Here is a 21,976-nt window from a genome sequence, read left to right as displayed (position 1 = left end):
TTTTTCATAATATCCTCTTATAATCTTTTGTATTTCTATGATGTTGGTTGTTATTTCTTCTCTTTCATTTATGATTTTGCTTATTTGTGTCCTCTTTCTTACTTTTTGGAAGAGTCTGGCTAGAGGTTTATCAGTTTTGTTGATCTTTTCAAAGAACCAGTTCCTGATTTCATTGGTCTGTTCTATTGTTTTATTGTTTCTATGTAATTTATTTCAGCTCTAATCTTTATTATTTCCTCCCTTCTGGTGGGTTGGGGTTTTGTTTGTTCTCTTTCTAGCTCCTTTAAGTGTAACGTTAGGTTGTTTATTTGAGATTTTTCTTGCTTCTTGAGGTAGACCTGTATTGCTATAAATTTCTCTATTAGAAACCACTTTTACTGCATCCCCAAATTTTGCACTATTGTATTTTCATTGTAATTTGTTCCTGTGTATTTTTAAATTTTCTTCTTTGATTTCTTGGTTGACCCATTCATTATTTAATAGCATGTTATTTAACCTCCATGTATTTGTGTTCTTTCCAGAGTTTTTCTTGTGATTGATTTCTACTTTCATAGCATTGTGGTTAGAAAAGATGCATGGTATAACTTTTACCTTTTTGAATTTGTTGAGACTTGTTTTGTGGCCTAATATGTGATTTATTTTGGAGAATGTTCCATATGCACTTGAAAAGAATGTATATTTTGCTGTATTAGGATGGAATGTTTTGAATATATCTATTAAATCCATCTGGTCCAGTATGTTATTCAGAGCTATTGCTTCTGGGGCATCTAGGTGGCTCAGTCGGTTAAGCATCCAACTTTGGCTCAGGTCATGGTCTCGTGGTTGGTGGGTTTGAGCCCTGTGTCGAGCTCTGTGCTGACAGCTCAGAGCCTGGAGCTTGCTTCTGATTCTGTGTCCCCCCTCTCTCAAAAATAAATAATAAACATTAAAAAATTTAAAAAAAAGCCATTGCTTCCTTGTTAATTTTCTGTTTAGATGATCTGCCCATTGATGTAAATGGGATATTAAAGTCTCCTACTATTATTTATTAATATCATTTATTTCCTTTATGTTTGTTATTAACTCTTTTAGGTATTTTCATGCTTTCATGCTGGGTGTATAAATATTTACAATTGTTATGTCTTCTTGTTGGATTATCCCCTTATAATTATATAGTGTCCTTCTTTGTCTCTTGTTACAGTCTTTTTTTTAAATCTAGATTTTGTCTAAGTATTGCTCCTGCAGCATTCTTTCCACTTCCATTTGCATAATATATGTTTCTCCATTCCCTCAATTTCATTTCGCATGTGTCTTTAGTTCTAAAATGAGTCTCTTATAGGCAGTATATAGATGGGTCTTGTTTTTTTTTTTAATCCATTGTGTCATCCTGTGTCTTTTGATTGGAGCATTTAGTCCATTTACTTTCAAAGTAATTATTGACAGGTATGTATTATTGCTGTTTTGTGGTTGTTCTGTAGATCTTTCTGTTCCTTTCTTTTCTTGTTCTTTCCATAAATTGGCTTTCTTTAGTGATATATTTGGATTCCTTTCTCTTTTTTTTGTATATCAATTACTGGTTTTAATTTGTGGTTACCATTAGGTTTGTGTATAACATTTTATGCATATAGTAATCTATATAAGTTGATAGTTGCTTATGTTTGAACCCATTCTTTATTCCCTTCCTCCCCATGTTTTAGGTATATGGTGTCATACTTTATATCCTTTTATTTTGTGAATACTTTGATTTTTACAGATATATAAAAATTTTTACTGCTTTTTAGGGTTCCTACTTTTCTTACTCATACTTATGGTTCTTCTGTTCCACTCAAATAGTCCCCTGTAGAATTCCTTTTAGGATAATGAACTCCTTTAACATTTGTTTGCCTGGGAAACTCTTTATCTTTCTTTCTATTCTGATCTTTTACATTAAAAAAAAAATCCACCCATGGGTACCTGTGCTTTACTACTAGTAGGATAGTAGAAGAAAATTTAGTAATTTTTGTTTTTAAGTGTTCTATTCATAGAAACTCTGATGAGATAAAAACATTTCATTCACTTATTACAAAACTATGAAAAGACTTTTTTTCTTGTTATAAGCATAATTGGAAACTTTCTGTTTTAAGTTGGACCAAGTTGTCATTTTGAATTAATGCCCAAAACACCAACCCTCACCCGATGGTTACACAAAAGCCAGTTAAACAAGTGTGTAGTCCTTTCTTGCCTGAGGTGTTAGCGCTGTTTCGTTCTGTGACAGACTTGTGCTCATGTCCTGCTTTCCCCATCCATACACTTTTTGCACAGTCAGCTGGCAGTGAGGGAAAGAAGGAGGCTACTTAAGCTCCATATTTCACTGCAAACCATGTGGTGATGTAATTCAGGGTCAACATACCTTCCCAGAATCTGGGAGAAACCAGGTACCCTGAAAAAGGGCAGTAGTAGTGATTGGCTCCCATGTGATGGATCTCTCATTTTGTCCTATATAAAGTGAGACCAAGAGACCTATATTTGTGGGCTTTATAATTGTAGGGGTTTTGTGGAGAGGCTGTTGTATACACTGTGGCCCTAATAATGATATTTTCAAGACGCCCAGAGTCTTAAATGTAGTAATTCATTAGAGTATGGTTTGAACATGTCGACATTCCAGAGCCACTCCTCATAAAATGCAAATATCTAGGACACAGTTTTAGATTATTATTATTATTGTTATTATTATTTTACAAATTCTAGAAGATAATGCTAGAGCAAGAGATTTATAGTTCTTACTACAGACAGTTAGGATGGTGTGACTTAAGAGTTTTCAACTTTATGATGGCACAAAAGTGATACCAATTCAGTAGAAACTGTACTTTAAATTTTGAATTTGATATTTCTCCAGGCTGGTGATATGTGGTATGATACTCTGTCCCGATGCTGGGCAGCTATAGTGAGCTGTAGTTCCCAGCAAGCCATGTGATCATGAGGATAAACAACTGAGACACTTAGAACCTTTCTGTCACCATACAGCTATTCTGTTTTGCACTTTCAGTACAGTATTCAGGTAATTACATGAGATATTATAAAATAGGCTTTGTGTTAGATGATTTTACCCAACTGTAGGCTAATGTAAGTGTTCTGAGCAAGTTTAAGGTAGGCTGGGCTAAGCTATGAGATGTTTGGTAGGTTAGATGTATTAAATGCATTTTTGATTTAATGATATTTTGAACTGTGATGGGCTTATCAAGACGTCAACCCAAAATAAATTAAGGAGTATTTGTATATCACTCTTTGCAGTTGCACAAGTAAATTAGGAAAGGGCACAATAAAAAGGATCTTCCATCATCTTTTTGTTTACTCATCTAACAAATTTGTTAAGGTGACTACTGCATGTCACACAGAGGCAAGATGGCTCTCATTGATCATAAGATTGTGAAAGATGCGTGTTGTAGTGAGGATTTAGCACACAGTGATTATATTAAAACTGAGAAAAAAAATCATCGTTCATGGTATGAAGGAACTAAAGTTTCCTTATTTGTTTTCAAAGACATTTATTATGTTAAACATAACTGATTAAAAGTGGTCGAAAGCATCTATAGTTCATTTAACTGGCAGTTGCTTTTATAAGCAACTAGACTGGCTGACAATCTTGTTTTCCTAGCCTAAGCAGAAGAATTTAAGAGTTATATTATGGTAGAAAAGGGAGAATGAATCCTGGTGAATCAGTCTCCATAGGCCTTTGGAAGACACAAAGTTATGTGATGGAAGACATCCTAAAAAGCTTAGGGGTCTTCATGGAGATACGTACCAGGGTCAGCCAAGCCATTGAAGGGAGGGTGCCAACCAAATTTTAAAATTAATTTTAAAATGAGATGGATAATAGAGTGCTTAACTTACCTGAGGTGAAGAATTTGTACATTTAGGTGAAAGAAAGCATGTTAAGGTGTATGTAGACTTTTTTTCTTATTTATTATTTTTTTTTGGTGTCATTTCTCTATATATGTTATACTTAGCTACTTCAGAATGATAATTCCAAAATTATGTCTTGAATGAAATATAAAAATTTATTGCCTTTCATAGTTTGTGCCCCGCCCCCTTCCCCCAGAATTTTAACCATCAATGCCTATGCATACAATGTAGATCTAATTAAGGGCATATATTGTTTCAGAGATCATTTTATGCCCGCTGTGCTAAGAGGGCAACTTCAGAGAGCATTTTAAACCAGGGCCATCTAGTGGCAACTAACTTGACTTATAGTCATGTGACTTCAATCCAAGAAAGTAGGGGCTAAGGATTTAAATTTACTTGATTTTCAAATTACTTGACTATCATAGAAACCTGTACATTAATAACATTTAAACACTGTTTGGAGAAATTTACTGTGAAATATGGTGTGGGGGCAATAAAAGCTATTGTTATACATGAGCTATTGTTATACATGAGCTCTCTATAGGCCATTGGGAAATATTTGTTCAGTGTTGTTTATTTTGGAAATATTTCTTTCAGTTAAAGGTTATGTACTTAATCATTGTTCTGTTTGAATTTTTTTCCTTTTGATGTAACAAGCCATTCAGCTCAGTGAAGTTTATTTTTAATTTAAGTAGACAGAGACTTCAAAGAAAAGAGGGTGGGGTTGCAAGTGAGTGAGAAAAGATGGCCAAGTTGATACAAAAAGTAGCAAAACAGTGTAGGAAAATACCAACATGTCTTGCACAACCAATCCCTGAAAATGTGTCAATAAGAATGAAGTCATTTTGAAAAGGTACAAAAATAGCTGAAATAAAAAATATAAGAAAATGTGGTAGAACTTCTAAACCCAACCTATCTCTTAAAGGAAAACATTAAAGGTAAGACCTCTCGTGTCTGAAAAATAGTACAAATTACAATAGAAGCACAAACATTTCTTGTAGTGGGGTATTTTCAATCATAAAATTTAGCCATCTGGAATTATTTTTAAAGGACTATACTATTAAATCTTTTGAAATAGAGAATTTTCCTTTTAATGGGAAATCTGTATTTGATTGTAAAGATGGAACACTGTGTCCTTGGCCTGGCTGGTCTTGAGTTGTATGTAGGCTTAACATATAGTAGAGGCTGGGATTCCAGTAAATTTATTTCAGGCATGAAAACTTGGAGGAATGAATGCATACATGTGAATAGAGGAGTGTAAGAATGTGATACCCATTTCTATCATGATGAATTTCATGTAAGTGACACCATCAGACTCCTTGTTTTATTATTTGTTATGATGCTTGAAGATGGAGTGAGTCAATGATTGCTTTAATAAGCTATTGGCAGATCAAACTGTGTAATGAAATGCAAAATAGCATAATGGCAAGTTTACACAATAAAAGTCTGCCAAAGGACAATATTTTACTTTTTTAGGAAAGGAAATCATGTACCACTCTAAGACCACATGAACTTGTAATACATGGAACAAATTTAAAAGGAGAATCAGAAATTCAAATATGTGACCAATATGTTTAAAAATNAAAGTCGGACGCTTAACCGACTAAGCCACCCAGGCGCCCCGTTTTTTTAATGTTTATTTTGAGACAGAAAGAGAGAAAGAGAGAGAGCACAAGCAGGGGAGAGACAGAGAGAGAGGGAGGCACAGAATTCGAAGCAGGCTCCAGGCTCCGAGCTATCAGCACAGAGCCTGACACAGGGCTTGAACTCACAAGCTGTGAATATAAAGAAGTTGGTGAGAGAGTCTTGAGAGTGAAGCCTGATGCATAACCGACTGAGCCACCCAAGCACCCCTATGATCAATGTTTTAAAGGGGACTCTATTCTACATTTTTGTTTAGAAGCTCTTCAAGAGGTTAAATATTTTTTTTCTTTAAAAAATTTTTTTTAACATGTATTTATTTTTGAGAGAGAGAGACAGAGCATGAGCAAGGGATGGGGAGAGAGAGAGAGAGAGAGAGAGAGAGAGACAGAGTCTGAAATAGCTTCAGGCTCTGAGCTGGATGCAGAGCCCGATGCAGGGTTTGAATCCACGAACTGCTAGAGCATGACCTGAGTTGAAGTGGGTTGCTTAACCGACTGAACCACACAGGCACCCTTCAAAGAGGTTAAATTGATGGTCAGTGCTGGTATGTCTTCAGCTAAAGTCAACAGTTGGTAAGATAAATCAGAAGGGTGGCATAGGGCTTATGAAAACTGATAAGATGAAGATTTGGTCTCTGGTTATGGAGAGTGTGGATTTTTTCAGCTGTATCCACAGATGATAGTGCCTTTCCTCTTTGCTGAGATTCTGGTAGGGCTGGAGACTTTTAAAAAGCTGAGGGATTGGAATGGGGAGATAAAAGTTGTGAATGAATTGCTTCTGGAATTTGCTCTGATAGAAATCTCTACAGATTTCACTCTCCCCACCGTCCCCCACTGCTCCCCTCTGCCTTGGATCCTCAGCTTTTTAAATGATATTTCTAAGGCTCTTCACATTTTAATTTATCAGTAACATTAGACACCTAAAAAATTCAGGGTAACATTTGAGAGACTAGGAAGATTTTGGGGGTGGCATTTTGAGGAGTCACTATGGTATATGTGTAAGTGAAGCTGAGCATTTCCCAATGACTACCTGATTAAAATTGGTAATTAATTTTCATCTTGTTTTTTATCTTTTTAATTCCAGTAAAGTGTTTTTATTTATTTAAAAAATTTTTAGTGTTTATTTATTTTTTGAGAGAGACAGAGAGAGTGCAAGTGGGGGAGGGTCAGAGAAAGAGGGAGACAAAGAATCTGAAGCAGGCTGCAGGCTCCGAGCTGTCAGCACTAAGCCTGATGTGGGGCTTGAACCCATAGACTGGGAGATCATGACCTGAGCTGAAGTCGGTTGCTCAACCAACTGAGCCACCCAGGTGCCCCTAACAAGCAGTGTTATATTAGCTTCAGGTGTATGATGTAGTGATTCAGCAATTCCATACATGACTCAGTCAGTGGTTGTCATGATAGACGTGCTCTTTAATTCCCATCACCGATCTCCCCACCCACCTTCCCTCTGGTAATCATTAATTTCATAATTAGTTTTTGATAGTTGTAATTTTAAGCTTGATTAAATATTTAAGCTTATCCATGGATAGGAAATGTTTGTAATGTTTTTCTAGTACTCACCATTCTTATTAAATGTCTATGCATGTTTTAAAGTCGTAGTAGCAAAGAACTTTAAATAATGTTGTCTGACACACTCAGGTGAAAAGATTATCTAACTTGTCTAAAATCCTGCACATGAAAATGTAAGTATTTCTGACTTGAAGAGAAAATAGAAAAATAATCATAAAGGTCCTTAAAAATTCAACACTCAAATAATAGTTCTGTCAGAGACCTTGCCTAACAAGATTTTAAAACTATACTCACAAATATCCAAATATTATGGACTTAATTTAAAAAGTTTAGTTGTGTAGAAATGAATCTGATATAAAAGAAACTCAAATATCTTGTTTAGGATTAAAACAGCTCCATGAAAAAGAATAGGAGACAAAATTAGAGAAGAGACTATTAGGGCTATTTTATTTATTTATTTCTTTATTAATTTTTTCTTATATAGTTCTTTGTCAAGTTGGTTTCCAATAACACCCAATGCTTGTCCCAACAAGTGCTCTCCTCCATGCCCATCACCCTCTTCCCCTCTCCCCCACCCCCATCAGCCCTCAGTTTGTTCTCAGTATTCAAGAGTCTCTCATGGGTTGCCTCCCTCCCTCTCCCCAACTATTTTTCCCCTTCTCCTCCCCCGTGGTCCACCATTAAGTTACTCCTAATCCACCTCTACGTGCAAACATGGTAGCTGTCCTTCTCTGCCTGCCTTATTTCGCTCAGCATAACACCCTCAAGGTCCATCCATGTTGCTACACATGGCCAGATTCATTCTTTCTCATTGCGATGTAGTATTCCATTGTATAGATGAACCACATCTTCTTGATCCATTCGTCCGTTGATGGACACTTAGGCTCTTTCCATGTTTTGGCTATTGTCGAGAGTGGTGTTATGAACATTGGGGTACATGTGCCCCTATGCATCAGCACTCCTGTATCCCTTGGGTAAATTCCTAGCAGTGCTATTGATGGGTCATAGGGGAGTTCTATTGTTAATTTTTTGAGGAACCTGCACACTGTTTTCCAGAGGGGCTGTACCAGTTTACATTCCCACCAACAGTGTAGGAGGGTGCTATTAGGGTTATTTTAAAATGAAAGACAATCTTACAATAATTATTTAGAAGGTTTAATGGTTTAATTATTTAGAAAGTTTAATGCTTCTGATAACATTTCCTTATATGATAAAACTATTTAGACAATGTCATGTCTAGAGAGTATTCAAAATATTTTTAAATGTAATAGCTTTAATTCAGTTTTGCTGCAAGAAAATAATCACATCAAAATTCAGAAACAGTTTTGGGTGGGTGGGAAGCCCACTTTATATTGTAGGCTTAAAAAAATTTAAATTATACATTGAGAAATCTATATTACACATTAAAAATGATTACAATGAAATTATGGCTTTATTATTGTACTAATTTGATATTGCTGCTCTATCAAATTGCCACAGGTTTAGTGTTGTTTGCATAACAATACTAGTTGTTGTAACTAGTTTGTTACACAAACATTATCCTCTAGTTCTAGAGACAAGAAGTCTGACATGGGTTTCCAGTGAAGGTGTTATCAGGGGTGTGTTTCTTCTGGGGGCTCTATGAGAACATCTGTTCACTTGCCTTTTCCATCTTCTAGAGGCTGCCCACATTTCTTTTTCTTTTTCTTTTCTTTTTTTTTTAAATATTTACTTATTTTTGAGAGAAAGACAGAGTCAGGGAGGGGCAGAGAGAGAGAGAGAAAGAGAGAGAGAGAGAGAATCTGAAACAGGCCCCAGGCTCTGAGCTGTCCGCACACAATCCAATGCAGGGCTCAAACTCATCAACCGTGAGATCATGACCTGAGATAAAGTCTGTTGCTTAACCGACTGCACCCCTGCCTGCATTTCTTGACTTGTGGTCCCTTCAAAGCCAGCAATGGCGTGTTGGGCCTTTCTTCTATCACATCACTGTGACTCTCACTCATCTTTCTTTCTTTTCTTGCCTTCTCCCAGGACCCCTGTGATTATATTGAGCCAACCTGGGTAATCTAGAATCATCTTTCTATTTTAAAGTCATCTAATTCCAGCTCCAACCTTAGTTACCCTCTGTCATGTAAGAAAACATACTCCTAGGTTCCAGAGGTTAGGATGTAGAGTTCTGTGTATGTGTGTTGGGGGAGGGGGAACTGGGGTGGAGAACGGGCAGGCGGGCATTATTCTGACTACCATAATTAATATCAATTTAAGTTTTCTAGTTCATCAGACACGATAGATTTCACTTAGAGAGCTGAGAGGGTGAAATATATAATGAAAATTGATGTACAGTTTGGTCGTTTGGTCAGTTATGAGATTAGAGGCATGTTAAATAAGAAACACTAATAAAGTAGAAGAGATGAGCTGGGTTGTAGTCTGCTTGTGCTCCTAGGGGCTAACTGGTTTGTTTGATCCATTAGGCTGCTACTAATGGTAGCCAATGCATTGTAGACCTGAATGCCATCACAATCAAAGTTGGTATTTATCTAAGTCAGTAGTTCCAAAAGCGCTACTTAAAAATCATATAGTAGTTTTTGGGGCGCCTGGGTGGCTTAGTCGGTTAAGCGTCCGACTTTCGCTTAGGTCATGATCTTGTGGTTCGTGGGCTCGAGCCCCGCGTTGGGCTCTGTGCTGACTGCCAGCTCAGAGCCTGGAGCCTGTTTCAGTCTGTGACTCCCTCTCTCTCTGACCCTCCCCTGCTCACACTGTCTCTCTCTCTCCTAGAAATAAATAAAAAAACATTAAAAAAAATCATATAGTAGTTTTAAAAATGGAAGTAAAATATTCTCTCATTTTGGTAAGTCCCTTAATGATGTTCATGTTAGCCTTATTTTCTCCTTATGTATTATAGATAAAATGTGAAATGAAAGCGTGCAGTGGTATAATGTCCATATTTCTTAATTTTGTAATTTGCTAGGATTGAGACCCTAGAATTGAATATTGTCTCTCCTGCTTCTTCTGACCAACTTGATTTTTTAGCAAATGGACTAAGAACCCAGGGCTTGACTACATCATGGGAGAGAGGGAATACTATGGTTACATTTCAAAATGGCATGGGACTTACATTTACCAGAGCAAGGAGAAAGTAGGATTTTAAAATGTGGTGGAAACAAAAAGAAAAGGAAAAAAGTGAGCGAAAACAAAAGGGTAAAGATGTAGCTTAATGGTATATGTCAACAAAAACAATGGAGCAGGAGAAAAAGTCATAGCAGGAAAATGAAAGTTATACAGAAAATGCAGAAACTTAAGAGAGTTTGAGGAAAAACAGATGTAGGAGAAAAAAAAAGTACAAACACCCAACATTGGGCAATGCAAGAGAAAGTCCAGTAAAATGGTGGAGAAAATGTGAGCCAGAAATATAACAAAGGTTAAAATAATGTTTGCTTTGCTTAGCCTTAATAACAGGAAAGGGACTTACCGCCTTCTTATAGTTTTCCATCCAAAAATAAAAATTTGTGGCCAGTTCAACAATCTAAGACAGCAAGAACTAAAAATTTCTACGGACTCAAAAAATATAGAGTAAATTTTGTCATTTGGAATATTTTTTTGAAAATTTATTGTGTTCATAGGTTTATTACTATGTTAATATGAGTACATAATGCTTTGTAAGTGAGTAGAGATGAAAATTTTCAAATATATAAAAATTATCATGCAGTGTTACCTCCATGCTAAGAGATGGACACATATTGCTTGGCATAAAACTTGGCCAAGTACATTGATTGAGATGAACTGAAAGCAGTGGGCACTGTCTGCCAGGGCCAAGTGGAGATGTTTCCTGCTTGCAGGCAAAGAGATGGATTAAATGACATTTTTGAGTCCCTTCTGGTCTTAAAATGACCATTAAAATTACAATCTGGAAATACTCCACTTCTCAGCTGGTGGGCCAATTAGCTATTTTCCACTTTGAAAATAAAGTTAACTTTCAATTATCTGCACTTAATTAGGGAAAAGTGGTATGGGATAGATGAACCAAAATGATAGAAAGTCCAAAAATAATTTTATTTTTCTTTGAAGGGGTTTTGTAGTTCTATGCAAAGTAGTGCTTATAAAGTTCTGAATACATGCAACTTTTCAGACAAAATGAGCTGTTTGGTACCAGTGACCTTCTCTGTATCTTTATCTTCTTTTAGAGGCTGATACAGGGGCTTGCCTGTATTCAAGAAATGTTTTGTCAAATTGAAATTGAAAATGCACTGCCAGACCTGACCATGGAGCTTCCCCACCTTGCATCCTGTTCAGTCTCTCTCCTGCTTCCCATTCCAAGTGGGAAAGGAACGATACATCCTTGTGCATGGATGGAGCAACGGTGACTGAAAACACAGTAAGCTTCACTACCAGCCTTTGGGCTAAAAAAAGGCTTCTCTTCCAGCTTTTGCTGTTCCTCAGATATGCCAAACATTTCCTTTCTTCAGTGCATTTCTACTTAGCTTTCCCCTTTTCTGGGAGGTTCTCTCCTTGTATATGGCTTTTTTGCTCACTTTCTTCAGGACTGTGTTCAAATGTCACCTTCCTTAACCCTCTTATGTAATAGAACTGTACACACCTCAGTCACTATACCCCTCACTCTCTTTCATCTTTCTCCATAATAATTATTATCATCTGATTATCTAACCTGTTGTTTACTGTATTTTTTAAATTGTCTGTCTGTATACATTAGTATAAGTTCTCTGAGATCAGAAACTATACTTTGATCTCTTGTATATTTATAGTATCTGGAACAATATGTACACACAGTAGGTAATCTATAAATGTTGAATAAGTTAACTCAGGATCTTTATATATGAAACAGAAGTAAAAAAAGTAGTGCTTATTAAATATGCTAACTGCTTCCCACTTATAAAGGACAGAGTGAGTGAATGAGGAGTGCTGTTCATTATCTCCATGTTATCGCCAAATAAACGGAGTATCAAAGATGTTTAAGCTGAATGTCATTTAGCTGAACGAGAAACTCAAAATCACATTGTCTGGTTCCTAGGTGTATGTACACTCATGGCATAAATTTCTCTTGTTGTTTTGAGGATTTCCAATGGCACGAAAGTTCTGCCAAGGGGTTGGGAGAGCAGAGTGGGATGGGCAGAATGTCCCCAGGTTGGTCCAAGGCAGCACAAGGAGAGGAGACTCTTCGTGAAAATAGGCAAAAAGTCACAGCCCAAGACATAGCAGTGTGCATCATTCAACAGGCTGACGAGAGAGGCAGATATAAAAAAGAAATCTAATTGTACAGTTGACAGCCTGAAGTATCAGGCGAGATCGAGATGTGAAGGACAGAGCAGGGCAATAGTGAGGCTGGAAACAATTCCCAGGTATTAGGGGCCAGTTTCTCTGTGCTGATATGTACGCTCATTGTGAGTTTGAAGCTTTATGGTTGGTGCAGAGCCAGGGATAAAATTGTCAAAACATCCTCTTGGAGTGTTAACTCTAGATACATTCTGTGTTACTACTAGGCTTTCCCTTTGTGGGGCCCTTCCTCCATAAAATATTACAAATTAATCTTATGACTCTGTTGGTCAAAAGATGAAAATGTTAATAATATATAGTAAAACATTTTCTTTAACTTAAAAGTTCATTTTTTCTGATTTTAAAAGAAATTAAAACATTTTTTTTTTTGGACCCTAAAAGTATCGTGGGTACTAAGCACTATGTCTACAAGTGGCTAATCGATAAGGCAGCCTGGCTCATGAGCTTTGCTCATGATGTTTTGGACATTAGATGCTCTGATTATGAATAAAACAAGTGTACACAACATTATCCTATCTGGCTACAGTTAATCTTTGTCAGTATAGAAAATCTAGAAATACCTGGAGTGGGTCTCTTAGATTTCTTGGAGAAAGGTGAAATTTCTGGAACTCATTAGATTGTAAAATCCTTTTTTAGTTCTCTTTTTATGGGCCTGTCATGCTATCAGCTTGATGGATAATTTCATGTAGGAAAAGTAAGAAACAAAATCTAAAGGAGAGTTTTATTCCTGGAAAAGCTGGGAACCACCAAAATGAAGATTACTTAAGAAGACTTTAGAATTTCCTAGAGTTGCTGAAAAAAGATAGTATACTTGTATTTGTTATTACTTGTAGTAGTAACAGTGATAATTAATCATCAGTATCATCTAACTACCATATACTGAGTTCCTACTATGTTTGAGGTATTAAGTAATCTATTTTTTTTTAGCAAATAAATAGTAACAGGTAGTTACTATCATTAATCTTAATTTATGAATGAGGAAATGAGAATTATAGAGGTTAAGCAACCTTTTCATTGTTGATGTATGACAAAGCCAAGGCTCAGTTAATTTTGTGTGATGCCAATAACTGTACTTCTAGCCTCATTTCTCTATTATCTTTCCCATAGTTTCTTGGAACTGTTGGGGAGTTTTTTTTTGAATTTTGCTAAGTTTTGGATTCAGCCATGAAGATATGTGTTGGAAAAATCCCAGTGTGAAGGGGATTCTAGCAGATGCTTGGAGCATTATGGGGACAGATATAAATGTGATGAGTTGGATTTGACCTCTTTCCGCTAATTGTGGGTTCTCTGAATAAGAGGAGGAAAAATATCCCCATTTCTCTTATTGCTTGACCTATCTCTAAAACAATCTTTCTGTTGAAAAATGAACACCTTTTCAAATTAAATTTTTGGAAAGTTTAACAAGAAATATTTGTCCAACCATATGGACAATTTTTATTTAGACAACATGTATTTAGTTAGGGTCAATTATGTACATGATTCTGTGTGAGGCACCAAGGGAAATCCCTGGGTTACAGTAATGTTATTATGCTCTGAATCTGCACCACTCACTTAATAGAGATTTAATATGAGTCACATATGAAATTAAAAATTTTCTGTATAATCACAAAAAATAAAGATAAGCAAATGAAATCAATTTAATGATGAGTTTAAACCAAAATCATTTTGACATGTAACTAACATGACGATTATTAATGGAATATTTTATATTCTTTTTTCATACAGAGTCTTCAAATTTTAGCGTATACTTTACATTCATAGCACATCACAATCAGAATGAGAAATTTTCATTAGAAATGCTTAATATAAATTTATATTTCATAAAGTTAATAGTTGAAAAAATAGATTCATATACCTAGGTTGTTTCAAACATACTTGAAAATTTTCTAATTATTTAAAGTATCAGTTTTTAAATTTAATTTAAATGGATTAAAATTAAATAACATAAAAAATTTGCTTCCTTAGTTGAAGTAGTCACATTTCAAGTAGTCATTTGTGGCTGGTGGCCATTGGATTGGACAATGCATATCTTAGAAATTCTATATAGTCTGTGAATTTTAAGTGAATCACACTCACAAGGGCTCATTCCATTTGTTGACTTGCAGTTTGAACACAAAAGCCATTTTCTTAGCATATTTAGGGTCCTTGCTATTCCATCCATTTGGTGTAAAATAGCAAAAGATAGTTCTAAACAAAAGTAGCCATACCTTAAAATTATTAGGTTTATTTTGACCTTGTTTGAGTCTTCTGCATTTGCCCTCTCTTATCCATTCTTATTCTCTCTACTTTCCACATTTAGAAATAGGAGAACATGGGCAGGGTTATGAATCAGAATAATTTTAGATACTTTCTCTATCGCCCTTAAAGATGCCAGTGGCAATCTTTAATTATTAGTAACATAAACATTATCCATAACTGGAAAATGAGATAGCTGAAAGCATTGTTTTCTTAGCTGTTATTCTTTGGGCTTTGACAAATGCTATTTTGGAGTTCTTGGAGGTAATGTTAGTTTATGTATATATTTGCCTTTTGATAAATACTTTTGGTATATATACTAAAATTCCCTGGATGGTATTCAAGATGAGATTCAGGGTTATTGGAGGCTGGACATGGAATGCTGTGGCAGTATGGGAAGCCAGGCATTGGAATGACAATAATTGAATAGTCAATATCAAGGTGCTCTAGAGGACATTATATGATATACAATTCTATATATACACTGGACAACAATGTAATGCTTATGGTGTGAATAAGCAAACTGAGATTGGTGTGGCTTTCTTTAGCTCCAGTCAGTCTTGGCATGACTTTGGTGTCTTATATTAGTTTACCCTTTGTTGGGAGGATTCTATGTATTTGGAATGGTCCTAGGATATTTCAGCTGTCCAGTCAGGTAGAGACACCCTGAAGTCGCTCCAACTTATTGGAGAATGTCTAGAGGGACTACAGAATTATTCTGTCTTTTATTGGGGGGGGGCGTTAGTTAAAATCAAAGACAAATTAAAAGACTAAGATCAAGGACAAAAGGCCCTGATAACTTAGGCCCACTTAGTCTGAAACTTTGTCTATGAATTTGGGTGGTGTTCGGGACAAATATGGCTGTGACTTGCTGCTTTCTATCTCTTCTCTTCTCAAGAAAGGCAAATCTCAGATGTGATAATTAGGAAAATTTTTTTTAGTTAGAATTGTTAGGAATAGTACTACTGTTCCCACCTCTCCCTCTTACCCTACTCCCTGATTATTGATGTCACTGTTATGACCACGGCGAAACTTCTTAAATTCCTCTCTGGAAACTCCATCTATTTATCTTAAAAGCTTTACCTGAATTTTCTTTTCTTTTTTTTCTAGATAAAATATTTAGTGTCTACCATAAGTGGAGAGTAGTACTTTTCTAAGCACTGCTTTGATAGCACTTACTTGAGGGACTTAGCAGGTTGGACTGTTTGGTGTATGTGCAGCATTCCCTTCTGCTATGAGGACTTTCATCTACTTCAGTTGTTTCATAGTCTGTCTTTGTTGATTTTAATGTAATTTTTATATTTATGCATCCCTTGTAATAAGAGGTAATAATATAATTCTCATTTTGTTCTAATGGAACTGAGCAGATGAAGCCAGAAAAGTAGTAGGAGTAATCTTATTGCCTTTCGATACTGGATATCTCCATATCTAGGAAATGCAATACTACCTGATTTTTAAGGATATAAATTTTAATTTTCATGACCTTTTGGTAGAAATATTGGTTGACTGACAATCTGCTATTAGTGCAAGTCTTAAATTTGTTCCTAAAATTGAGAAAACATGTAAGAGCAATGGTACACAATGCATAAGTTAGAAGAGGGATTTTTACTAAATATAACAGAATTTCTCTAAATTTCTTTTCCTTGGGGCGCTTGGGTGGCCCAGTTGGTTAAGCATCCGACTTCAGCTCAGGTCATGATCTCACAGTTTGTGGGTTCAAGACCAGCGTTAGGATCTGTGCTGACAGCTAGCTCACAGCCTGGAGCCTGTTTCAGATTCTGTAACACACTCTCTCTCTGACCCTCCCCTGTTCATGCTGTCTCTCTCCCTCTCTCAGAAATAAATAAAACACACACACACAAAATAAATTCTTTTCCTTTATTTTTTTTGCTATGCACACTTTTTCTAGATTTTATTTTTTATTTTTATCTATCTATCTATCTATGTATCTATGTATCTATCTATCGATTTTTGTTTTTCATTCGTAGTTTATTGTCGAGTTGGTTTCCATATACCACCCAGTACTCATCCCAACAAGTGCCCTCCTTCATGCCCATCACCCCCCTTCCCCCATCCCCGACCCGCATCAGCCCTCAGTTTGTTCTCAGTATTCAAGAGTCTCTCATGGTTTGCCTCCCTCCCTCTCCCCAACTATTTTTCCCCTTCTCTGCCCCCATGGTCCTCCATTAAGTTTCTCCTAATCCTCCTATAAGTGAAAGCATATAGTATCTGTCTTTCTCTGCCTGACTTACTTCGCTCAGTATAACACCCTCCAGTGCCATTCATGTTACTACAAATAGCCAGATTTCATTTTTCTCATTGTCATGTAGTATTCCATTGTATACATAAATCACATCTTCTTGATCCATTCATCAGTTGATGGACAGTTAGGCTCTTCCGTGATTTGGCATTGTTGAAACTGCTGCTATGAACATTGGAGTACATGTGCCCCTATGCATCAGCACTCCTGTATCCCTTGGGTAAATTCCTAGCAGTGCTATTGCTGGGTCATAGGGAAGTTCTACTGTTTTTTTGAGGAATCTGCTGACTGTTTTCCAGAGGGACTGTACCAGTTTACATTCCCACCAACAGTGTAGGAGGGTGCCCGTTTCTCCATATTCTCGCCAACATCTATAGTTTCCTAATTTGTTCATTTTAGCCACTCTGACCAGTGTGAGGTGGTAACTCAGTGTGGTTTTGATCTGCATTTCTGAGATGATGAGGGACGCTGATNGGGTCCAATTCTGAGTTCTCTATTCTATTCCATTGGGCTCTGTGTCTGTTTTTGTGCCAATACCATACTGTCTTGATGTTGACAGCTTTGTAGTAGAGGCTAAGTCTGGGATGATGATGCGTCCCGTTTTGGTTTTCTTCTTCAATATTACGTTGGCTATTCAGGGTCTTTAGTGGTTCCATACAAATTTTAGGATAGTTTGTTCCAGTTTTGAGAAGAATGCTGGTGCAATTTTGATTGGGAGTGCATTGAATGTGTAGATTGCTTTGGGTAGTCATGACATTTTAACACTATTTATTCTTCCGATCCATGAGCACGGAATGTATTTCCATTTCTTTGTGTCTTCTTCAATTTCCTTTATAAGTGTTCTATAGTTTTCATTATACATATCCCTTATATCTTTGTTTAGGTTTATTCCTAGGTATTTTATGGTCTTTTTAGCAATTATGAATGGGATCGGTTTCGTGATTTCTCTTTCTGTTGCTTCATTATTGGTGTATAAAAATGCAACCTATTTCCGTACATTGATTTTGTACCCTGCGACTTTGCTAAATTCATGGATTAGATCTAGTAGGCTTCTGGTGGAGTGTGTTGGGTTTTCTATTTAGAGTATCATGTCGTCTGCGAAAAGCGAAAGTTTGACTTTTTCTTTGCCAATTCTGATGTCTTTTATTTCCTTTTATTGTCCTATTGCTGATGCTAGGACTCCAGCACTATGTTAAACAACAATGGTGAGAGTGGACATCCCTGCCGTGTTCCTGATCTCAGGGGGAAAGCTCTCATTTTTTCCCCATTGAGGATGATGTTAGCTGAGACCTTCTCATAAATGGCCTTTATGATGTTTATGTAATTTCCTTCTATCCCAACTTTCTCAAGGGTCTGTATTAAGAAGGGATGCTGCAGGGGTGCCTGGGTGGCTTAGTCGGTTAAGCGTCCGACTTTCGCTTAGGTCATGATCTCGCGGTTCGTGGGTTCGAGCCCCGCATCGGGCTCTGTGCTGACTGCCAGCTCAGAGCCTGGAGCCTGTTTCAGAGTCTGTGACTCCCTCTCTTTCTGACCCTCCCCTGCTCACGCTGTCTCTCTCTCTCTGTTAGAAATAAATAAAACATTTAAAAAAAAAAAGGGATGCTGCATTTTGTTGAATGCTGCTTTTTCTACATATATCAACAGGATCTTATGGTTTTTATCTTTTCTTTTGTTAATGTGATGTATCCCATTGATTGATTTGTGAATATTGAACCAGCCCTTGTAACCCAGGAATGAATCCTACTTGATCGTGGTGGATCATTCTTTTTATGTACTGTTGAATTCGATTTGCAGGTATCTTGTTGAGGATTTTTGCATCCGTATTCATTAAGGATATTGGCCTGTAGTTCTCTTTGCTGGGTCTCTGGCTTGGGAATCAACATGATGCTGGCTTCATAGAATGAGTCCAGAAGTTTTCCTTCAATTTCTATTATTTTGGAATAGCTTGAGAAGAATGGGTATTAACTCTGATTTAAATGTCTGGTAGAATACCCTAAGGAATCCATCTGGTCTAGGGTTCTTATCTATTGGGAGATTTTTGATAACTGATTCAATTTCTTCAGTAGTTATGAGTCTGTTAGGATTTTCTGTCTCTTTCGGTGCGAATTTTGGTACTCTGTGTGTGTTTAGGAATTTGTCCATTTCTTCTCAGTTGTCCAGTTTGTTGGCATATAATTTTTCATAGTATTCCTTGATAATTGCTTGTATTTCTGAGGGGTTGGTTGTAATAAGTCCACTTTCAATCATGATTTTGTCTTTTGGGTGCTCTCTCTTTTCTTTTTGAGAAGCCTGGCTAGAGGTTTGTCAATTTTGTTTATTTTTTCAAAAAACCAACTCTTGGTTTCATTGATCTGTTCAGCTGTTGTTTTTGGATTCTATATTGTTTATTTCTTCCCTGATTTTTATTAATTCTTTTCTCCTACTGGGCTTGGGGTGCTCTTGTTGCTCTTCTTCCAGTTCCTTTAGGTGCACTGTTAAGTTTTGTATTTGTGCTTTATCTAATTTCTTGAAATAGGCCTGGAGTGCATGCAATGTAGTTTCCTCTTAGGACTGCCTTTGCTGCATCCCAAAGAGTTTGGACTTTCGTATTTTCATTTTCATTTGTTCCCATATATTTTTAAATTTCTTCTCTAGTTGCTTGATTGGCCCATTCATTCTTTTGTAGGGTGTTCTTTAACCTTCATGTTTTTGTAGGTTTTCCAGACTTCTTCCTGTGGTTGATTTCATGGTTCATAGCACTGTGATCTGAAAGTGTGCATGATGTGATCTCAATTCTTTTATATTTATTGAGGGCTGCTTTATGTCCCAGTATGTGATCTATCTTGGAGAATGTGCCATGCACACTTGAGAAGAAAGTGAATTCTATGGCCTCAGGATATAGAGTTCTACATAGATCTGTCAACTCCATCTGGTCCAATGTGTCATTCAAGTCCATTGTTTCTTTAGTGTTTTTCTGTCATTGATCTATCCGTTGCTGTAAGTGGAGTATTAAAGTCCTTTGCTATTAGCACATTCTTATCTATAAGGTTGTTTATGTTTGTAATTAATTGTTTTATGTATTTGGGTGCTTCCATATTTGGTGCGTAGACATTTATAATAGTTAGCTCTTCCTGATGGATAGACCCTGTAAGCATTACATAATGCCCTTCTTTATCCCTTGTTACTGCCTTTACTTTATTTTTTATTTAATTAATTTACTTAAAAAATTTAAAAAATATTTTTATTTATTTCTGAGAGAGAGAGAGAGCGTGAGAGAGCGTGAGCCAGGGCGGATCAGAGAGAGAAAGGGAGATACAGAATCCGAAACAGGCTCCAGTCTGTGAGCTAGCACAGAGCCTGACGTGAGGCTTGAACCCACGAACCGCAAGATCATGACCTGAGCTGAATTGGGACACTTAACCGACTGAGTAACCTAGGCGTCCCACTGCTTTTACTTTAAAGTCCATTTGTCTGGTAAAAATATGGTACTCCAGCTTTCTTTTGAGTCCCATAGCATAATATATATTTCTCCATCCCCTTATTTTCAATCTGAAGGTGTCCTCAGGTCTACAGTGAGTCTCTTGTAGACAGCAAATAGATGGATTTTTTTTTTTATCCATTAAGCTACCCTATGTCTTTTGATTGGAGCATTTAGTCCATTTACATTCAGTGTTATTATTGGAAAATATGGGTTTAGAGTCATTGTGTTCTTAGTAGGATTCATGCTTGTAGTGGTGTCTCTGGTACCTTGCGTTCCTTGCAAATTTCCCTCATAGAGTCCCCTTAGGATTTCTCGTATGGCTGGTTTAGTGGTGATGAATTCTTTCAATTTTTGTTTATTTGGGAAGACTTTTATCTCTCCTTCTATTCTGAATGACAGGCTTGTTGGATAGAGGATTCTTGGCTGAATGTTTTTTCTGTTCATCACATTAAAGATTTCCTGCCATTCCTTTCTGGCCTGCCAAGTTTCAGTAGATAGGTCTGTCACCACTCTGATAGGTCTCCCTTTGTACATTAGGGCCCTTTTATCCCTAGCTGCTTTCAGAATTCTCTCTTTGTCCTTGTATTTTGCCAGTTTCACTATGATATGCTATGCAGAAGATCGATTCAAGTTACGTCTGAGGGGAGTTCTCTGTGCCTCTTGGGTTTCAGTGTCTGTTTCCTTCCCCAGATTGGGGAAGTTCTCAGCTAAACTTTGTTCAAGGACTTCTTCAGTGCCTTTCCCTCTCTCTTCCTCTTTTGGAATTCCTATGATACAGATATTGTTTCATTTGATTGTATCACCCAGTTCTTGAACTCTCCTTTCGTGCTCCTTGATCAGTTAATCTGTCTTTTTCTCAGCTTCCTCTTTTTCTATAATTGTGTCTTCTAATTCACCTCTTCTCTCTGCCTCTTCAGTCCGTGCATTGGATGCCTCCATTTTATTATGCACCTCATTTATAGCATGTTTTAATTCATCACAGCTATTTTTAAGCTTCATAGTCTTTATAGCAATAGTTTCTCTGAAGTCTTCCATGCCTTTTTCAAGCCCAGTGTTTAATTTTATGCCTATAGTTCTAAATTCCTGTTCAGTTATGTTGCTTCTATCTGTTTTGAGCAGTTCTTTAGCTGTCATTTCTCTCTGGAATTTCTTTAGAGGAGAGTTCTTCTGTTTCGTCATTTTANCTCGAACCCACGAACCGCGAGATCATGACCTAAGTGAAAGTCGGACGCTCAACCGACTAAGCCACCCAGGCGCCCCTGAGGAAGTGTTCTTTAAGTGGTGTCTCTTGGGCTCTCTTTTTGAGACTTTGGTTATTTTATTTCTCTTCTCGTAGTGGTATTTGGGACTCTCCACCATGTGTACTTCGGCTTGTTTCTTGAGGTAGCCCAGGAAAGGAAAACAGACAGACAAACACACAGGGAACAAAGGCACGCAAATGCACAGACAAATCCAACAAACAAGCAAACTGAAAGGGAAAAAGAAAAAGAATATCAGAAAAAAGAAAGAAAATGAAAAAGAAAAAATCCAAAAGTGAAAGGACAGTCTAAAAGCATAAAACCACAATTCCCAGCCAGAAATAAAGAGCTGGGTATATGCAGTCCTGATGGAAAAGCGTATACAAAGAGAGAAATGACAGGGCAGGGAGAGAGTGAAAGTAGACGATGACCAGACAGAGAGACTAAGAGGGTTAATTCACAGAGAGAAAGAGGAGAATATGGTGGGGGACTAAGA

Source organism: Crocuta crocuta, unplaced genomic scaffold (genome assembly GCF_008692635.1).
Source record: "Crocuta crocuta isolate KB4526 unplaced genomic scaffold, BGI_CrCroc_1.0 scaffold409, whole genome shotgun sequence".
Lineage (NCBI taxonomy): Eukaryota > Metazoa > Chordata > Mammalia > Carnivora > Hyaenidae > Crocuta > Crocuta crocuta.
This window is presented reverse-complemented; position numbering follows the sequence as displayed.